The sequence below is a fragment of the Pseudorasbora parva genome, chromosome 6 (genome assembly GCF_024679245.1).
Source record: "Pseudorasbora parva isolate DD20220531a chromosome 6, ASM2467924v1, whole genome shotgun sequence".
NCBI classification, from domain to species: Eukaryota; Metazoa; Chordata; class Actinopteri; order Cypriniformes; family Gobionidae; genus Pseudorasbora; species Pseudorasbora parva.
Window position 1 is genome coordinate 33,042,855 of NC_090177.1, and position 21,052 is coordinate 33,063,906.

Here is a 21,052-nt window from a genome sequence, read left to right on the forward strand (position 1 = left end):
TGACCAAAGACATTTTTTAAAAACATCAGTTTGTTACTCAAGTGTAAGATATATAGTTCAGATACAATTTGTGTGAGTGTGTAAGGGGACCTTAAATGCGATTATAGAATATTTTTATTATCAAGGTAAAAAAAAAGTTGTAGGACTCGTAATAAGTGTGTGCGTTTGAAGCTGTCTGTGTGAAGTGCTGCTCCTCTCGCTAACTCGCACTATTAAGCCCAGAAGGTAGAAGCCACATGAATAACCATGAATACTGCACACTGAAGCCAAGCTTTCCCCTTTCACTCGCTCTGTCCGCAAGCTCCGCCTGTGCTGCCCTTTGTGAGCGTTTGAGTGTTCAGATTGGGTACCAGCAGGCAGTACAGCCTCTCTTTTTCGGTATCTTTCTTTCTTTACCTCCCCCTCCTCTTCCCTCGGTCGCTCAGCGATTGAGGGAGAATGTGAGTAAAGCAAAAGAGGCAGGCGTGTTTTAACAGATGGCTCTTGCCGTCCCGATTCAGCCAGCTCACTGCCTCTGGTACAGCTTGAACAGAGAGAGAGAGAGAGAGAGAGAGAGAGAGAGAGAGAGAGAGAGAGAGAGAGAGAGAGAGAGAGAGAGAGAGAGAGAGAGAGAGAGAGAGTGTGCAAGGTTGTTCAGGAAATTGAAACCGCTTCAGTTCAAACTTTCCTTTTTTTCACTCGTCTCGTTTATATCTTTCCGTCCAGCCTCTCTCGCTCTCACTTCTGTGTTGACAGACACTTGAAAGTTTGACAAACTTTGCAGCAATGCAGTGACCACAGTGCAACAGGCTGCTGGAAGACAGAAGGACAGAAAAGGAACACACTCTACCCCCCACCCCCCCAAGCCAGTCCGACTCGCTGTTTCGGGGTCTCCGCCGCAGGACAGAAGGGGACAAACTGCCACCTGCCTCCCCTGCAGCTGTGTGTGAGGTAGGCTTCTCTGACATGCCCTATTTTCCCCCCTCTCTCTGTCTCTCTATTTCTCTCTCTCTCTCTCTCTCTCCCTTGGCTCAACTGATGTAACCGCACACTGGGAGTTCTAGCGCAGCGATTTGACGTTCCACAGTTGCGCTTACAGGTTTCCCTCCCTCTTTCCCTCTCTGTTCGCCCTTCACTTTCACACTCTTAAAGGAGCAGTTTGTATGTTACCTTGGCTTGTGTTACTGGGCATACAGCACATGAGTTATTTTTCTATGTGGGCGCATGGGTGGTGTTGTTATTATTATTTCTCTGACAGACTGATTGACGGACTCAAGTTTAACTGAAAGAAAGGGAGGGTCAGAGTTACACCCTGTTCCCTAGACATGTGTCAAACAGAGGAAACCTGCTGATGATAGGGTTGAGACATCCTGAGGTCTCCAACAGCTTCCATGCTCTTTTACATTTTACAAGTCAACTTAGATATGGGAAGCCCCCCCCCCACCCCCACCCCCCAACTATATACTGCACATAATAACGCATTTCAGTCAAAAGTTTGGACACAGATACCCGTTCTTTATTTTAGAATAATAGTAAAGCCATTAAAAAAATGTGAAATAATAGAATTGAAAGCATGGAAATTATGTGGTGACCAGAAATGTTTTAAAAACGTCTGAGCTTCTTGAAAGTGCCACCTTTGGTCTAAATTCTGACTGCGCACTCCGGACATCCTCTCAACCAACGTCAGAGGTGCATCTTGGGATGCTTTTTAAATGTATGTTTAAGTGTATGCAGTATGTTTTTAATTACAATCATTTCAAGTGTGGCTCAAACTTTTTGATTGATTGTGTTTTATAAAAAAAAAAAAAAAAAATCGAACAATTCTTACGCATCTTACCTTTAAATGTACACAAAGCACATTACCTGTTGATTTCAGTCAGAAGTCAGTTTAGGCCGATTCTTTGAGTGAGTCTTTAAAGGTGCTCTATGTAGAATTTTTGCAGTAAAATAACCAAAAACCAATAGGCCAGTGTTATAGATTTTGTTCAGCTGAGTTTTTACAATATTCCAAATGTTTCCAACTATTTGTAAATTGATATTTCAATCAAGGTGCCGGGACGTCTGAGGGAGTCGCCTGTCACTTGCGTCATATCTGCGTTACCCTCATTTTTTTGTTTTGGGCAGAAATGCTTTACTCTTAGCAGTGTGAACAAGTGTCACAGCAGCCGCTGAGCGAACGCACAGAGTAACGTCATAACATACATTTAAACACACATAAATGTATCTAACATGATAAACAGAGCTGCGTTACCTCATACTCATGACTGGAAAAGCAGAAATGGCGCCGGCGACTTTGTCCCGTCATAATAAAAGTCCCACTGCTCGCTAGCCGTGAGTTCGGCAACAATCGCTCCAGCGGCCTGGAGCTGAGGACCACATGTCCCAAGATTTTGTGCTGACGGAAAAAGTACATATAGCAGCTTTAATGCAGGGATTCCCACACTTTCTTGTCAGCCGAACCCCTTTGACCTAAACGTTTTGCTTGAATTTCTTTAATTTAAGGAATAAGGACATGGATGGTTTGTCAGTTAATGGTCACATGACATAAAATATTGAATGTTTTTTAGTAAATGGTTTAGTGGATATTTTTATTTTAAAATGATTTATTTAAATTGTACATTACTCTAATTTACTTATTGTTAGCTTTTCATCAACTCATGACCGAAGCTTTGATTACGTTTACAGTGTGCAATATAACATGAGTTCATTTCGCGTGTAAAAAAAACACAGTATTTTTCACACAGTTTACTTATCTGTACAGCGCTGTTTCCTCTGTCCTAAAAACGGCCTGATGATTTCCTTGTTCTATGAAGTCCCTCCTTCAGAAACACGTAACGAGTTCTGATTTGGCCAGCGCTTCCCGTGTTGTGATTGGACAGCAGCTTAGCGCACTTTGCCCGGAAAGGTCCCGCCTCTTACCATAACGGGGAGATGCAAGCGCTGAATGCGCGCTCTTCTCCACGTGAGAGAGAAACAACACCACGCCCCCTTTTTTGCGTGTTCTTGTGGGCGGAGGGTTAGTCAACAAACGGTTCTAGTGACATCATTACATCCCTGCACTTCCTGCTGTAGTCCAAACCGGCCGTTCGCTGTAGGCTTTGAAAGGGAACTTCTGTTAAATAAAATATCTCGCTTGGCATTGAACTTTGAGCTTTATAATTTTACAGGTATTATTTATGCTCTAACAGCAACATTACACACTAACTAAAGTTTGAAAGATAGAATCGCGAAGAAAGGGACCTTTAATAAAAGAAAATTTGAGTTTGAGACGCTGACTTTCTGTTTCAAACTCTAAACTGAAAATTGAAAAGCACCTTTTTTATAAGGATAAGTCATTGATGATCTGGACTAAATAGTATTTTACATTTGTTGTTGTATGCAATCACATATTGTCCTTGCAATATTTCATGGCACCTAGTCTCTCTCCTTGTCTTCTTGTGAAATTCAATTCCGATGGCAAACTCACAACTCAGCTAAATATAATTTCTTTTTCTTGTGAGGCTGCAGACTTAAATAGCTGTGCAGGATAAGCTGCATATCTTATTTTATGCTATGATAAGGACTACTTTAGATGATATCTTGCTAACAAGACTTGCTGAGCCAACAAAACCCCCATATTCACTTCTTTTTTTTTTTCAAAGGAAGAGGAAGTGTCTAAGGAAGCAGCTCCACCGCTAAACTAAACCATCATCTAATTTAACTGTCGACTGATGATTTCAGTGTTTTTAATGAATGTACAAGCGTGGTCCTTGAAGATCAGCTTCAGCTCACAAGCGGTCTTTGATAAGTGTGTGTGTAGCGGCAGCAGTCTAAGAGGTGGTGTCTGTGTCTTTACTTTGGCTCTGTGTTTTTGAGTGCTGTGTTGATTTTGGGACTCTGACCGTGGTTAGCCTTCCACGGCCTAGCCAATGTTTACACTGATTGCTTACATTTGGTTAGTAAATTCCCACGATTTTGACAGGTGGCGAAGCAGGACCGGCAGATTGGACTCTTGTGTTCTTGGGTTCTCTCTCTCTTTGTCTATCTTGCATTATCTCTCCTTTTCTGCTCTATTTCTCCTCTCCTCCTGCTGTTAACCTCCATAAAGGGACATTCTAGGCCTGGAAGGAAGTTACTGCACTCAGTCAAGGCTGAGGTTGAGGCCTGTGTCAGTGGAAAAGGACCGTTTCATAGGTTATTGTCTGTGATGCGCAACGACCTTTGTCTTTATAGCAGCAGATTTTAAAGGCAGATGTTTGACTTCGGTTTGAGTGTGTTTGGGCCAAGAGCAGAAGGTTTTGTTTTATAAACTTCTGTTAATTACTCAAACTAGTAACAAGGTACCAAGGAAAAATGATTAAAAGTCTGGGAGTGTATGAAGGTGATATGTTTTTCCTCGTTCAGTTATTGGAATAAAGAGTCTTTTGATTGGTGTTCATTTTTATATGAAGACAATTAACTTGAAAGGAGTATAGCATCATAATTTGGCTGTTTTAGAAGTCGGAAGTATGAGTCAAGGCATTGTTCCGATTTTTTTAGAGGGAAAAACCCCTTATGAAATCGAACTGTCACAAACCTCTTCCAAACCACATACATAATTGGTGTGAAATCTGATTTTTTATTTTTTTTATTCTCTGTAAGCAGACAGATCTATGTATTTGTCATTTGGATGCCAATGTTTGGGGTCAGTAAGATAATTTAAAAAAAGGAATTAATGCTTTTTTCAGCAAGGATCTAGATCTGCATGAATGTCTTCAATTGAATCATGTGACAAACACAAACAGTCATTTGTCTACCTGTATCGTAATCCATACAATCGTTACTTGAAGCGCCAAGTTACTTTGAAAAGGTGATTTGCTCTATTTTGATCGTTCCATAGACATCATTGTTTATATCTGAACTATAAACTTTCCTTCCAGTTCTTCTGTGATAGTTTGAATATTTGTAACACGAAATAACGATAGGCCAACTATGTGGTTGAACAGATTGTGAAGCTGTCATACATAGCCTAACTGCTTTCTCTGGGTCAGCGGCAGTGCCAATGCAGATTTTAATGTTCATTGCATTGTGATCAAAAGTGAGTATTCAATTGGCCATATGCACGGAACACCCTGAGGTAGCTTTAACAGTATCAATAGTGTAATTCTTAGTTTATAATAAGAATATATATCTTCAATCGTAAGATGATATAAAAAATGAAACGTTACTCAGTGTTCCTCCTCAGCAAGATTAAATTCAACCTTCAGTTTTCACTTTCATGTGAAAACAAAGCGTCAACACATGGTAAATTAAAGATTTATTATGCACTTTAGTTATATTCATTGAACAAAATGTGAGTTTTCACAAGTGTGCTGAAATCTGTGAGCGTGCCGTGCACTGCTGACTGACAGCTTCAGTCAGTGACATCAGCCAGGGAGGGAGAGCGCGGGCTGCTTTCTGTGTATTTCATTCACAAGAATAGTTTTAGTTTTTCATGAGTCTTTTGTGAGAACTTCATACTTCACAGCTTGACACTAGTGTATTTTTATAGTGTTTAATCAAAAACGAACTGATTGAAAAACATGACAGGAAATGGATAATATGAGCCAATTAATCTGCCATCTGCTTGTTATAGTGGTAATTCATATTTTTTTAAATGTTCAATAAAAGTGTTTTCTATTCATTTTTGGGTTGTCAACATTTTGAAACGTTTAGTTTTAAAAAACGGTTTTACAAAACCATCTCAGAAGGATAAACTATTGTTTTTGGTCATTACACTAAAAATAACATTTGAAATGCTGGAAAAAAATGTTGCGTGTATGACTCTGCATGTCCAATTACAGACACATGTTATAATCCAACATTCCCATTAACTTCAAGTCTTTACTGTAATCAATAAAACTGGTTTATTGGTAGATTAAGTAAGAGTGATAACTGCATATATATATATATATATATATATATTGTAGGTCCACCCTATTTCACCAAGGCCTATCCACTTGGAGCTTTCTAGCCTTGCCACTGTTTTGTTGTTGTATTAAGTAAGGAATAATTGACGCCGGGCCGTTGAATTATTAGAAAAATAATGCACACTCAAAGCGGAATGGCCATTACACCTCGGGTGTGTATTATTTTTGTAATAATTCAACGGCCCGGAGTCAATTATTCTGCTTATACTACAGTTACCACACCTCAAGACATCGATCCGATTATATAATTAAAGGGATTCGTCTGGTATTTGTACTTAAATCGCTATTGTAAGTTGGACTATTTCTTCCACGTCTCATCCAACGGTTCTTTTGCTAGTTCCTAAACGTCATTTTAAAGCTGGTAACGGAGGCTTAAGCCATCAATATCATTCTACTGTAGTTTAATGAAGTTATGAGAGAGAGAGAGAGAGAGAGAGAGAGAGAGAGAGAGAGAGAGAGAGAGAGAGAGAGAGAGAGAGAGAGACAGAGACAGAGACAGAGACAGAGACAGAGAGAGAGAGAGAGAGAGAGAGAGAGAGAGCGCTTGTGTGTATTAGGCTACCTCTGTGCATCTCTAAACAGTGCCGTTATTACCTCGCTAGTGAAAATATGTAATTTGTAGCCTTTAAGTTGCTTTAAGTTGTTTTTTTAGTCCTGTAAGTTTCAGTTATTACCGTTAAATATGCGAAGTGATATGGAACTGTAATGCGGTCAAAAAATAATGTAATGCTTTCCCAGAAAATAATGGCACACCTCAGAACGTCAGATTCAAGCACTCAATGGCCCCGTATTATAAGGTCATATAAGGTTTTACTAACTGACCTTTTTAGTGTCAGGAGACACCATGGGTTCTTTTCAATCGACCCTTTGTTAAGCCCCGCCCTCCTTAGTTACTGTTGCTACGCCTGTCAAGCTTTTGCGTCTGGCATGTCTATAACATTATGTATGCACCGGTGTCAGAAATTTCCAAGGAGATAAGTAGTATTTTTTAGCGAACAAGTGAAATATCTGAAGGAACAAGACAAAAGGGACTGCAGTATGCATTCAAGGGATATATCCATGACATGCTATGGCGATCAGAGAATAATTTAATTAAAATTTAAGCTAAAGTCCCAGCGCAATCAGCAGCCGCTCATATGTAGGCTATGTTCATTCACCGCAGGGTAAGTGAAATTAGAAAATAATCAAATAATTATAAATTAAACAGCTTATCAATAAATCTTATGGAATAAACACAAGACATTAAGTTAGCCTGAACACTTTGCAGTGATTCTCCTGCTTATATTTAGCGCGCTGGCTAACGTTACTGCTAACACGTCGTGTGTCTAATCTACGCCTTGGACCTGGCACATTAATTTGCACGCAATTTGTCTAATCAAACTACGATACAAAACTAATAAATAAAGCTACAAGCCAGTCCTTTTTATAGTCTATATACTGCATCATATGTAATAATTAGCATCAGTCAAAAACCTCATGTTTTTTTTCAGTTCATTGGAGCAAACGTAGTTGTTTTTGTTAATCCTGTTGACATTTAATAATCATAATAATAGATTTTATTTATAATAATACTAGATTTTATTTATATATAAATATATAAAAAATATATTTTACTCATGAAGCCACGATTGGCCTGTTGCGGTTTTCGGTCGTGGCTTAGCGAAGGGTCAATTCTTATTTGTGCATCCTCGTTTCCTTTCCCCGCTTCAGGAGGAAAAGGTAGGATGCAAGGAAAAGACGCGAGGACAGAGGAATTAAAGCAAGTGAAACGATATATCCTCGCTTTCTTTAGCGTCACTTCAAAGCGTCGGCAATTAATGGTGACTCTACACCGCTGGATTTAGCTTGCACGCCGCGATACTTGAACATTAGACATAATCATTTATTTTGTAATAATTTCAACCTCCACAAAATTTGTCCATACATTTTTGTTAAATTTACATTACCAGTCAGTTACTATTAACAATGAATTATTCCCAGTTAACTGCTTTTTATTTGTTGTATAATATTACAGTTTGTTTAATATTTTTTTCATTTTCTTGTGCTTTGATATAATTCTGCAACTGTCCTATTACGGTTGTTGTAATGTGATATTCATATGTGTCTTGTATATGTAAACAGTATTGAAAATTATAATAATTAATAAACTGTGGTGATGTGAAGGGGGAGGAGAATTAATATGTGCATCACCTTTAGTCGATAGAACACTACAACACTTCCGCAAAGGATACACCTGTGTGTCCTCGCTCATGACTCCTCAGGAAGCCTCCTCCCTCCTCGATCCTCTCCTCCTCGCGGTGCAATTAGAGTTGAGATGTCCTACAAGATGGCTGAGCTTCATTGGTTTCCGGGTCGGAGGACGGAGGAGCGAGGAAACGAGGAGGGATTTTGAGAAGCACCCCACGAGACAAACTGACAGCCTCTTATTACTCGTGAAGGAGGATTTTTTGACTCGACACATAAGCTTCTGTAGGCAGTTTACTGAATGTTTCTTCCTTAATGAATCATTTATTTTCCTTATTGTGGTTTAGTGTTTTCATTATCACTTTCTTTCTTCTGATTTGGCTGATGATCTTACTTGTCTGACTGGTTTCTGGTTTTGACTGCACACTTTCTAGTAATGTGCTGTTGAGCGTCCCGTTCAGGTAGCGTTTGCTGAATTCATCTGCTGCTGTAAATGGGGCACTGTGTCTAATGCTCACTCAAACACACTGTAACACTGCCACTGACACCATTACACACATTTTTGAACAACTGCATGTGTAATGCTTTTTTTTTTCCATGACATATTCACCCTTTGACCTCTCTGTAAAGTTGCTTTGAAACAATAGGTAAGCTTTATACAAATAAACATATAAAATATATATATAAATATATATAAATAAAAAATATATGTTGCTTAAATGCAAAAACTAAATTGGCTTTTGGGTCGGTGCACAAGATGACCCAAAAAAGTATTAAAAACATTGTTGTGCCACATTCTTACGGATTTGAAATGGTTTCTGTACCATTTTTAACTAAACACTAAAATATTTTAACACTTTATTTTTAAAATACTGTCAGGATTTACTAAAGACTAAATATTAACTTTACAGTTTTTAGTAAATTTGGCCCTGGATAGTTAAAAGTGTCAGGTGGTGTAAAACCATGAAGTAAACATTTTTCATATTTTCATTGTATACACAACAACCATCATTATTTAAAAAATCCTGTTTTATGTTTTTTCATTAAAACTAAAATGGTGTTGGATATACACACTGACATTGTTTTTCCACTTTTTAAATTCTAATGAATATTTTAAACCAAAATCTTATTCACCATCTTCTTCGTTTTTTTCCCCTCAAGAATTCCAGACACTTTTTCTTCTTTACGATCTCATGATGGTTATACCACTTTGACATTTTGACATTGCGCCTTAGAGAAAATATAATTTGTGTTTGCATAAATATGTGGCACGCCACTGTCAGCGGTTGAACTTCTGCTTCAAGAAGCCATTAACAACATATTTATGCAGTTTAGATTTACAGTGTACATGTGCAGACCTGCGTCTGTGAAAGATTTCATGGGGTTTCTGCAAAAAGTCATGTATAATGCAACATATAATGTCTCCTAAGTGTTTCATAGCTAAAAGTAAGCAAAGCATATCTATGTACTGTAACACTCATGTACTCCGAGCACACCTCACCTCAGCAGTGAACACTAACAGCAAAAACATCTTAAATATTTGAAGAGGGAAGAGACAAAATCACATTGACGCAAATGGACTTCAGTAGGGCTTGGAGGTCATTTGAGGAAAAGAATAAGGGTGTGAGTCACAGAAAACAGCTCTACCAAAAAAGACAAGAAAACAGTAACGATGGAGAGAACAGTGTTTTATTAAAGATGGCTATAATATCTTGATTAGGCTGTCTGTTAGCGTTCTCATTCATCTCAATTTGCTGTTGGGTGATCAGTTCTAGGTACATTTTTGAGCCAGTTACTTGAGCAGTCATTGTGCAGTCATGCACCTTTACCTGCGCTTTATGGAATGTTTAGCAAAGGTTGAATTATTTTACAGCAGTTCATGGAATAAGACAGCAGTGGTTGAGACAAATGTGTAATTTCTGGAATCACTTAAAGGAACGCCAACTTTTTGGGACAGCTTATTCACCGTATCCCCCAGAGTTAGATAAGTCCATATATATCATTATCATCTCCGTGTGTGCCATAACTCTGTCTGACGCGCCCACTGCTAGCCTAGCTTAGCACAAAGACTGGAGACAAACGGCTTCATCTAGCCTACTGTTTACTAAGGGACAAAATAACGCCAATATTTTTCCTATTTACACATAGTTACATCATGTACTAAGACAGATGGAAGAGGAAAAGTTGCAATTTTCTAGACTGATATGTCAAGGGACTGTAATAATCAAGGCTCTTTGCTGGCGTACCATGGGTGCAGCAGGGCAATGATATTACGCAGCGCCTAAAAAAAGGCGAACTTCCGTCAACAAAGCCAACGTGACAACCTGCACAGAGAGTGTGCCGTGCCTGGCACAGCATTTGCGCGGCTGGCACGTCTGTGCTCTCTTCTTTCCGTCTGTCTTCAGGATGTCCCGTCTCTGGCCTGTGTTAATGTCCAGACTTTGTAATATTTCAACTAGGGCCGGGACTCGATTAAAAAAATTAATCGAATTAATTAGAGGCTTTGTAATTAATTAATCGAAATTAATCGCATTTTAATTGCATATAAATATTTGACCTGAGAACAATGAGAAGTAATTTTTCAAATGTATTTTTAGTATACCATTGAATAATGACTGAATACATAAGCTTAACCAACAAAATATTGTTTATTTTTTTCAGTCCAGCAGACCAGCGCAATGTTTGCCCTTAAGTTTAGCAAAAGTGTATTTGTGATATTTGAGGTTCGATGTGCTGCGGTGATACGCAAATTCCTTGTTGTATAGCTTGCACACAACCATGCTCTTGTCGACGCTTCCATCCTTTCGTTTTTTTTAAAAAAAATTCCCATCCACGGGATCAAGCAAAGCGCTCTCATCAGCTTCTTCGTTCATGTTCACTATGGTTTGTTGTTGTCATCACAGATATCAAAGGATTTTTTTATCCTTTATTGTGGATGTCTATGGTTGTCGTGACTTCTGAGCGCTAGTTGGTGTTCCAGTATAATCGGTCCATCGAAACTCCTTCATTGAAAAACGTTCCGCGGTGCAAAAATAAGTGTGGTTAAAATTGTTATTTATTTGTTTGCGTAATTAATTAACGCGTTAAAGTCCCGTAGTTAATTAATCTTAATTAACGCGTTAAAGTCCCGGCCCTAATTTCAACACAAATGACATATTGGGAAATTATTACAATTCAGTTTGTGTGCAAGTCCTGAATAGACATCAGCTAAAAAAAATTAAAAAGAACCGAAAAAAGAACCTTTTTCTGGCCGGTTGACCTGTGCATCTCTAAAGCCCCTTTCACACTGCACGTCGGACCCGCAATATTCCCGGAACATTGCCGGGTCGCCTTCTGTGTGAAAGCAACCACGTCCCGGGATTGATTACCGAATTTGACCCGGGTCGGGGACCTAGTAATATTGCGGGATTCGACCCGGGACGAGCGCTGTGTGAACAAAAGCCAAAACTAATGCCGCAACGTGTACGTATAGTTATCGTGCGACTCCTAGAACTTGTTTTTTCAATAATACAACCCTGCAGTGCCAGAAGAGCTAGTCTGTGTTTTAAACGCAGAGAGTGTTCGTATACAAAAGAAACTAAAATTAAACAAGCAGAAATGTGCGCAAACTGGACACAAGTCGAGACCACGGAGCTCCTTACTATCCGCGCTGAAGCTGAGATCGGTCGCCATTATACGTCACATCAGGATGTCACGTGTCAACTCGACCCGGGACCGTTAAGCGTTGTGTGTGAAAGCGCACATATTACGGTATTTCGCTGGCAGTGTGAATGGACCAAATCTAGCGGCCCGGGAACAAATGCCGGGTCGCATTATCCGTGTATTTGCCGGAATCGCAGTCTGAAAGGGGCTTAATTGAAAGTAATGTTTTGTTACTTTTGTACTTTTTGTCTGTTCAAGCACATGCATGAGTGAACATGTCTAAGAGACTACATTATGAAGGCGAGAATTTGAATTCAGTAGTTTAAAAAATGTTGACAAAAAATTTACCAAACTGAATAGTAATGTGCATTACTTTTTTTTTTTAAGTAACTCAAATTTATAGTTATGTTACTTTACTAAAAGTAATCTGATTGCGTAATGCACAGTACTAATAATGCGTTACCCCCAACAGCAACAATAATGATAAAGAACCTTACAGAAAAATGAAGCGTAATCATTCAAAACAATATGGACTTAAAATGGACTTATCTTATAATAAAACCTTAAAGATGCAACCCTGACATTGACATTACAAATCAGTTAACACTCCCGATTACACTATGCATGGGGCGGCACAGCTTACTGCCAGCTCTTGGGGTCGGCCAGGCAGAACAGATCTGGCTTGTTCCAGGATGTCAACTTCCAAAACTTCTGAGATTTTAGGAAATAGGGGTTGTATTAGTCTTTGTTGGGTATATACACAGTGCAGAGGTGAGGGAAGATGCCTCTTTTCTCTTTCCTCCACGAGTCTTGTACTGGAATTGTAGTGCACAGCAGGTAGCTGGAACTCTGCATTAAAGAGCTCTTCACCCGTTACACTCTGTTTGCTTAACAGCAGGGGTGCGTGGGGGTGTGCGTGTCTGTACTGGGACATGTGCGTGTGTGTACAGACCATTTTTCCTTGGAAACTCATGTGTGTTTGTTTCAGTACACTGCGGGCTGTTTATCGCCACACCTTGAACCTGCTCTCTAGTCAAATCGTGATTATGACAGGATGCTGTCCCTACTTTGTTAAGATGACATGATTTATTGAGAAGTACAGTTTTCAAAAGTATGAAGTGAGCAGGTTGATTGAATAATTAATGTATCACACACCAAAACAGCTTTGTTGAGGTTTGAAATGATTGCAAATTATTAAAAGAATCTTTTAATAGTAGCAAATGGATGCTGCAAAACAATTCAATATACATATTTAAAGTATAAATCATTTTAAATTCATTTATTTGATCTAAAATGTTAAATTTGTATGTAAAAATAAATATTGTTTTATATTATAATAATAATAATAATAATAACAATACATGTTTTTTTCTCATTCATTAACTGCCATTTTTGTCTTTGCCATTTTTTTTATCTTGATGACATATCTAAAAAGATATTTGACATATACTATATGTCAGAAGCAAAATTGTGTTAATATTTAGTCTCCTCCACTGCAGTTCATACAATATAAACTAATTAATATTCGTAAAATGTAAATAAACATACACATCACTGCACTGTTTTTGTACACGACTGAAAGTCACATTCAAACTTTGGTTAGTTAATCTTGGTAGCTGTGATTTAAAAACAGTAAAGGTTTTCAAAAGAATGAATTATTTCATATGCAAAGATGTTAGACAACCATAGTGGGTGTTTACAATGAAGTCTTGAAAGAGACCCACCCATTTAAAGGTGCAGTAAGTGATTTCTGAAAACACTGTTATATTTGAAATCAACTCAAACAAACAAATCCTCCCTTTGTTACTTATCCCTTACCCCCCCCCCCCCCCCCCACACACACACACAGACACACACACACAATGTTGTGGAAGTGGATGTCTCTTTATCATAGCTGAAGCGAAGCAAAATGATTTTCTAACATTGAAGCAACAGAATATCTAGGTTCTGTGAAACATAGCAAAACCAATGTTACTCATGTGTGGAGCAGAAACAATGCAACCTCTGTGTCCGTTTTCAAGCCTTCTGTCTCTCCAGCTCTGGAAAGCTTTTCTAATATTACAGTGGGTCCTAAAGCTCTTGCCTGATCATACTTTTTTTTTCAGCGATATTCCTCTGACCATTTCTCTTTTGTAATGTCTCTCAGCCATATCACTTTCTACAGTCTTTCTTCAAATCTCCCCCTTTATCACTCTCTCCTTTCCCCCATCATAAGTGGATACTGCTGATTGGCTACAAGTGTGTCCAGTCCGATCCACTTTCAGTCTGATTGAGCCATCAATTAGATTACTAATAAAATATTTGGCATGTAAACGTAGCTACAGTATTAAGAATGGGGAATTCTTGATAACAAGCTATTGCATTGTATTTTGTTAGATAGGAGTATCAGTGGTTGTCTAAAGATGTTTGATATTTATTCTTATTGTTAAATTTTAAGCACTTCAGATTACCGTATTCATTAGTTCTTTAAAACACCACATAGATGATTTTCTAAAGAACTGGAGAATAACACGTTCTTTGTTGAAACTAAAAAAAAGTTCTCCAATGACATCAGACTGGTAAAGCCCTTTTGGTCCTAATTGGAACCTTTATTTGTAAGTGTGTTTTTGAATTCTGTGTCTTTCTCTGTTTCTTTAGCGCTGTCTTTGAACGGCAGCATGGTTGCCATTAGCGGGTCAACATAAATGTTTTCAGAATGGAACATCAGTCAGGGCTTGGCTTAATGCCCGAACTTACACACACACAGGAGCACATACAGAAGGTCTGTTCCTTGTTTATTGAAATATTCCATGCTTACCACAGGTACGCAGGCATATGAAGTTATCCAGTGCTCCGTATAAACACACATGCACACACACACACACGCACGCACGCACGCACACACACACACACACACACACACACACACACACACACACACACACACACACACACACACACACACACACACACACACACACACACACACACACACACACTCACTCTGGCCATGTGGAAAGCTTAGAGTTGGGCTCAGGGCTATTGGGTGCTTCCTCTTCATTTGCATCTCACATGTTACCACTGGATTGTCCTCTGCTGAGTCAGGAGCTGTATCGATATGCATGCATACTTGTAATTAGCAATTGCGTGTCTTTACATGTGTATTTCTGTGTGTAGCTCAGTCTGGCAGTGAGATAACAAGAGAGAGATCAGTGTGGAAGGTATGAAATGGTGAAATGGAAGGTATGTTTTACCTCAACCTTTGTCCGGCCTTCGTTTGGGAATTGCACTCAGGGTCTTGGGGTCTTCACACTTTATTCCTGTATGCATGTTCTGTGTTGTTTCTGTTTTTGAGGATGAATTTTGGCCATTTTCTAAGCGGGGTCTCCAGAGTCTCCGAAGACCCTGAGTGTGACTTTTTTTGTCACACGGACATAAAAACCGATATCAATCCATTAAATGTTTTTATTTGTAGATCTAGAGAGTTTTGACAACCGTTGAAAGTCTCATGCCATTTGGACAAAGGGAACATGTTTTTTTATTTGAGCAAATGTCCTTTGGGGTCAGAGAAGACAACAAGGACCAGAGAAAGAAGAGTGGGACACACACATGGGGGAGATACACGTTTAGTCCCACGTTTTTGCACAAATATGTAATTTGTAGTACACGGGTTATTAGAGCAAAATAAACCCATAATAATAAAAAAAACAGATTTATCTTCTGTCATACTGAAGGTGTTTAAGTAATTACATTTTATTTCATAATTAGAGCTGGGTATCATTCAAAAAATGTTGATATACTGATACCTCGACTATTATTATTAAATGGCACAATGGCTTTATCTGATGACCAGATTTACCACGACTCGTATACTGAATAAAACACGGACGTTCAAATGATTGCGCGACATGCAGAAACAACATGAGAGTGAGTACATGCCGAATTAAATTTTTTAGATGAGCTAAACATTTACAGTTTAGGAATAGTCATTTTACAAGCTTTCTTGTGATTATAACTGAGACGGATTGCATTGATCATCTGGATCGCGAGCGCTGCTGGAATCCTTTTAGTGAAAGCGCAAAAATCATTTATATTTAGTAGTATAATTATTTAAAGCATTTTAGATGGTTTATTCTTATATGTATAGTGCCTTAATAGCGTGAGAGGAGGGACAGCGACCGGGAGAGATGGTGCCTGCATTGAAAGTGTGAGTAATGCGTAAGGGAAAAAAAAAATAGTTTCTGCCGTTTCAGTGACATTACTACATTAAACCACTATATAATGTTGAATATAATGTATAATAATAGCCTGGATGCCAGCCGAACTTAGCTCGGCCCACAACATTTTTAGGTCGGCCGGTTCGGTCTGGCCTCGCTCCATAGAGGAGTAATTATTCCCGAACAGAAACTGTTCGGACCAATGAAATCATCATGGCGGGCTTTAGACGATGATGGACAGATGATCAACAGTAACGTAATCATCACGTCATCAAAGAGGCTTGGATTATATTTGATCAAATCCTAAACGGAGAGCTTGTTTGTATCTGCATCACCTTCACAATTTCTCTCAGAAATGATGATCATGTTGGGTAAGTACTCTGTGTATCATTAAATTATTTTATTTTTTTACAACACTGGCAAAGATCGTGTATTCCAGCCTGATTCCAGTTTTTACAACAAAACCCGCCAACTACTAGCCCTAAACAATAGCTTCTCGGGGGGGTTCTCCGGGGGAAAAATGGCGTTTGGGGGGTAAAATGTGTGTTATTTTGGCAAGGTTGCCTGCTAAAATTCGTACTCATGGGTCTATATATCACATAATAGTCACTTCAACCCGTGGAAAAAAAGGACCTTGCAACACAGTGCAGTTGAGCTCTGTTGACATTTGACAACTACCGTAATGTGTCGCTTCGTTGCTCTGATTGGTTGTAGGTCTGTCCAATTGAGGTCTTTCCTGGTTCGGTTGAAACACGCCCCATAATCGCAGCCCAATGGAGCTGTTTCAGACTCATATTCTGACTAGAATTGAGTATGACCACATCAGGCTAGTATAATAATGCAAAAGGGGGAATTTTTGTGGGTCCTGATGATAATAATACAACAACATAATAATATTTTAATAATAATAAAAACTAAATACAAAAAAAGAAAGTAAAAAAAAAACTCTTTATTTTGTCATAAAATAACAATAAGTTCATTGATAAGTATCGTGATTTATATTGAATTGTGAAACAAGGTTATCGTTACACCCCTAGTATAAAGCTATTCACAACATCATTCAATGTAAATTGTGATAATTGTGTTTAATAATTGCAATTACAGTTTCAAGGGAATAATCGACAATTATGATTTTTGTCATAATCGTGCAGCCCTAATGGCAGCAAATTATCAAATATAGTGCATCTTCAGTTTAAAACAATTATTTAAATTGTTGGGCTGTTTTATTCCAAAAGGTAACAGCATGTATTCTGTCCCCATTGTATATCTACATTTCTGAAATGCATCACTTAAGCCCCTTTCACACTGCACGTCGGACCCGCAATATTCCCGGAACATTGCCGGGTCGCCTTCTGTGTGAAAGCAACCACGTCCCGGGATTGATTACCGAATTCGACCCGGGTCGGGGACCTAGTAATATTGCGGTATTCGACCCGGGACGAACGCTGTGTGAACAAAAGCCGAAACTAATGCCGCAACGTGTACATAGTTATCGTGCGACTCCTAGAGCTTGTTGTTTCAATAATACAACCCTGCAGTGCCAGAAGAGCTAGTCGGTGTTTTAAACGCAGAGAGTGTTCGTATACAAAATAAACTAAAATTAAACAAGCAGAAATGTGTGCAAACTGGACACAAGTCGAGACCACGGAGCTCCTTACTATCCGCGCTGAAGCTAAGATCGCTTGCTGTTATACGTCACATCAGGATGTCACGTGTCAACTCGACCCGGGACCGTTACGGGTTGTGGATGAAAGCGCACATATTACGGTATTTTGCTGGCAGTGTGAATGAACCAAATTTAAATTTGGTATTTAGACACATGCACTTTCTGTAAAGCTACTTTGACACTATGGGCCCTATTTTAACGATCTGAAAGTGTCAAAGCGCGGAGCGCAAGTAACTTTGTGGGCGGGTCTCGGCGCTGTTGTTATTTTCCCGGCGGGATAAATGGCTCTTGCGCCCGGCGCAAATCTAAAATGGGTTGGTCTGAAGTAGCTTCATTATTCATAGGTGTGGTTTGGGCGTAACGTGAATAAACCAATCAGAGCAGCATCCAACATTCCCTTTAAAAGCAGGTGCGCAAGTTCCATTATGGATTGCTATTATTATGGCGTATTTACCAGGCGCACGCCAGGAGCGGTTCACAGCCGACGTGACTGATGTTCTTGTAAGAGCAGCCCTTACGAAACAAAAATATATTGCAGTATATTGGAAAATGTCATGCAATACATTAGGAAATATATTAACATATATGGGAATTAATATTTATATCTTTCAATATATTGCAATCTATTGAAAGCGGCAATCATTTGTATATTTTGCAATATATTACATGAATATATAATATATTTTATAATACCAACAATATATTATTCCATATATTTACAATATATTAAAATATATTTCAACTAATATATTGGTAAATATATTTTCCTTTCGTAAAGGAGTGAAAGACAGAGAAGTTGTGTTGTATGGGGATGGGAGAAACCCACCCAAAATCGCGTCGGTTAAACAGTTTTTTATTTTTTTCAGTCGATTTTTTTTCTGGTTCTTGACGGACAAACCAATTTGTCAGATGTCCTTATATATATATATATATATATATATATATATGTCTTGCCACTATATATTGGGCAAACAGGTCTGATCCTTAATTACTACAATAAGCCTGAATAATTTGTAAGCTAGATTTATGCCTATTTTTTCACATCTTCGTGGCACACCACAATGTGTTAATATTTTTTTTTTAGTGTAACAATTTATGATTTGCAAAAATAACTGTTGCATCTGTGTAGATTTCATGAGCAAAGTGTATGCGCGTTGTGCACGCTATACATTATGGTCAAGCATGCGCCCTTAAAATAGCATAATGAACAACGCGCAACGCGCCACTGACTTTAGGCCAGGTTTTTTCTGGTCAGTGGCGCAACTGTTTAATGGAACAGCAAAATAGCACCAGGGATTGTTTCCGCCGGAACACGCCTCCTTTTTTGCGCTGAACCGCCCAGGGAGCGCAAGTTCATTCACTAGTTTAGCGACGTGCTTCTGTGGAGGGAAAAGCGCGCTTTGCGCGGGTGCAAAATAGGAATGACACATGCGTCGGTGTACAAAGTCAATTGCGCTGGGTGCAAGATAGGGCCCTATATGTATTGTGGAAAGCACTATACAAATAAATGCAAGTCGACATTTTAATTGTTTATAAAAGGAAGTGTATCTAAGATTGTGGCCAAAACTGGTACTGCTATCACTTTCAGATCTTCCCCTCCCCCAGACTCGAGGTTGCCAGATATTCTGCAGGATCAGCAGGAATGTTTGTAGATCTGCAGCTGTGGCAACTAGAGCAGATCTGGCAACCCGGATGTTGAAACACTACTGACTTCGTGATTGGTCGATAGGTGGAGGGCGGAGCTTCAAAACACAACATGACAACATCAACATCAGTTGAGGGCTGCAACAACAACTTTTAAACGACAATATCATGGCCGTTCTACTGTTGTCAGTGATATAAGTATTTGAAATGAACATGATTTCTTAATGTCTAGTGACATATCAGGGCCATTTTATGATTAATTTAAATACATTTCTTACATACAGTTCCTTTAAGTCAGTTTAATAGTTTGAGTCGCTGTTAGCTGTAAAGATGAAGTTGACGAGGCTGATTCGTCATCGCTGCAGTATTTTGGTCTAGAGAGAAATGCACCTTTCATTTAGATTACATAATCAGAGAGTAATTGTTTCTGATTCTATTGGGGTTTTTTTTTTTTTTTAAAAATCATGCATGCTGCATGCTTATTTGCTTATTGACGTTTACTAGATGAACCCATTAGGTATCGAAATTTGCTGCCTAAAAAGTATCAACTCGAAAGTATCGATACCCAGCAGTATTCATAAATTATTGTTGTTACGAATACGGTGTACTTGTCTCATCTCTCATAAAGCATTGTGTAAAAGTGTGGTTAAATTTACTGCTGTTCTGTGAATTATTGCAAAAAATCCAGTAATTTCAATCCATCTGGATTTTCATCTGAGGGTGAAAGATTTCCCCATGCCGATTCTAAAACGGCATCATGGTGATTTGTGTTAACCAACAGAAAGCTGCTGGTTATGTGACTGCACCTTCATGGAATGGGAAAAGTGATGATACAAAGTATATTATAGTGTAGAACATTCAATATATTTAAAGTTGCAAAATTTTCAAATATATGTAAATATATAAGTAATTTAAACATCTATGGAGTTTTAATTGCATTATCTGCAATGATTCTGGTGAGTTTGCTGCTGAGCTCTTTTAGCACAGCTTTATTTGCATCAACTTCAATCAAATAGATTACTATTTTTTCAATTATACAGTGTGATTATTTCAATCACAATCACAATCAAAAAAAAAAGGTGATAAAATAGTCAAACGCTTCGACAAAAGCAATTCTTTATCATGTCAAAACATCTTTGAATATTTAATCTTGAGATTCAAGCTTTCTCTCGCGTCCTCTTTTTCTTTTTTCATCCCGTCATGGCTTTAAGCCACCTTGTCAAGTCAGTCTGCGCTCTCTCTCATTTCACACATCACTGCGTTCACTCGTCTCCCTGCTTATCTACCCACCTCTTTATTGGCTCTCTATCCTGGCCTTTTCTCTTAACATGCCTACAATTTAGCTCCACCAATAAAATTATCTCACAAGTAGATAAGCCTGACCTAATACAGCTTTCAGAAGAGCTGAGGTATAATTTAAGTCATTTTGTTTAATTCTGTTTGATCAGTTAGGGCTCCACTTCATTTGCTTTCTCCAATTTTCTCTAAATTTGTGTGAAAGGCTAATTGTGTTGGTCATGAGGTTTCCATGTGAATGACAGAGAGAAAGTTAATTTAACAATGGGAAATTGGGTCAGAAAAGAAGCCTTTGAGCAGTGACATGTTGCGCTCATGTTCATGTGTTTGTGGGTTTTCTTGGTTATCTTTTTTTTCATTTACAAATTTTACACTTGATTAAACTGCCAAAAAGAAAAGTGGTTCATGTCAAACTGCAAATTGCTAGTTTCTTAATAATCACTTTCCCTCTTTTTCCCTCAATGTTTTCTGTCACCTAATTCTAACTGTCACTTCTACATTTCTACCTTTTTAAAATG

General features: G+C 38.5%; 1 protein-coding gene across 5 annotated transcripts in view; it reads left to right on the plus strand.

Moving 5' to 3' along the window:
- Window positions 1–481: 481 nt before the first annotated feature.
- sulf2b (sulfatase 2b) overlaps window positions 482–21,052 on the plus strand; it is a 191,095-nt gene continuing 170,524 nt past the window's right edge. For 2 of the 5 annotated variants that reach the window (XM_067446721.1, XM_067446722.1), the window contains exon 1: window positions 482–930. The gene's annotated coding sequence lies outside the window, so the exon portion shown is untranslated. The remainder of the gene's footprint in view (window positions 931–21,052) is intronic. The other 3 variants (XM_067446714.1, XM_067446717.1, XM_067446720.1) reach the window with 2 other exon arrangements.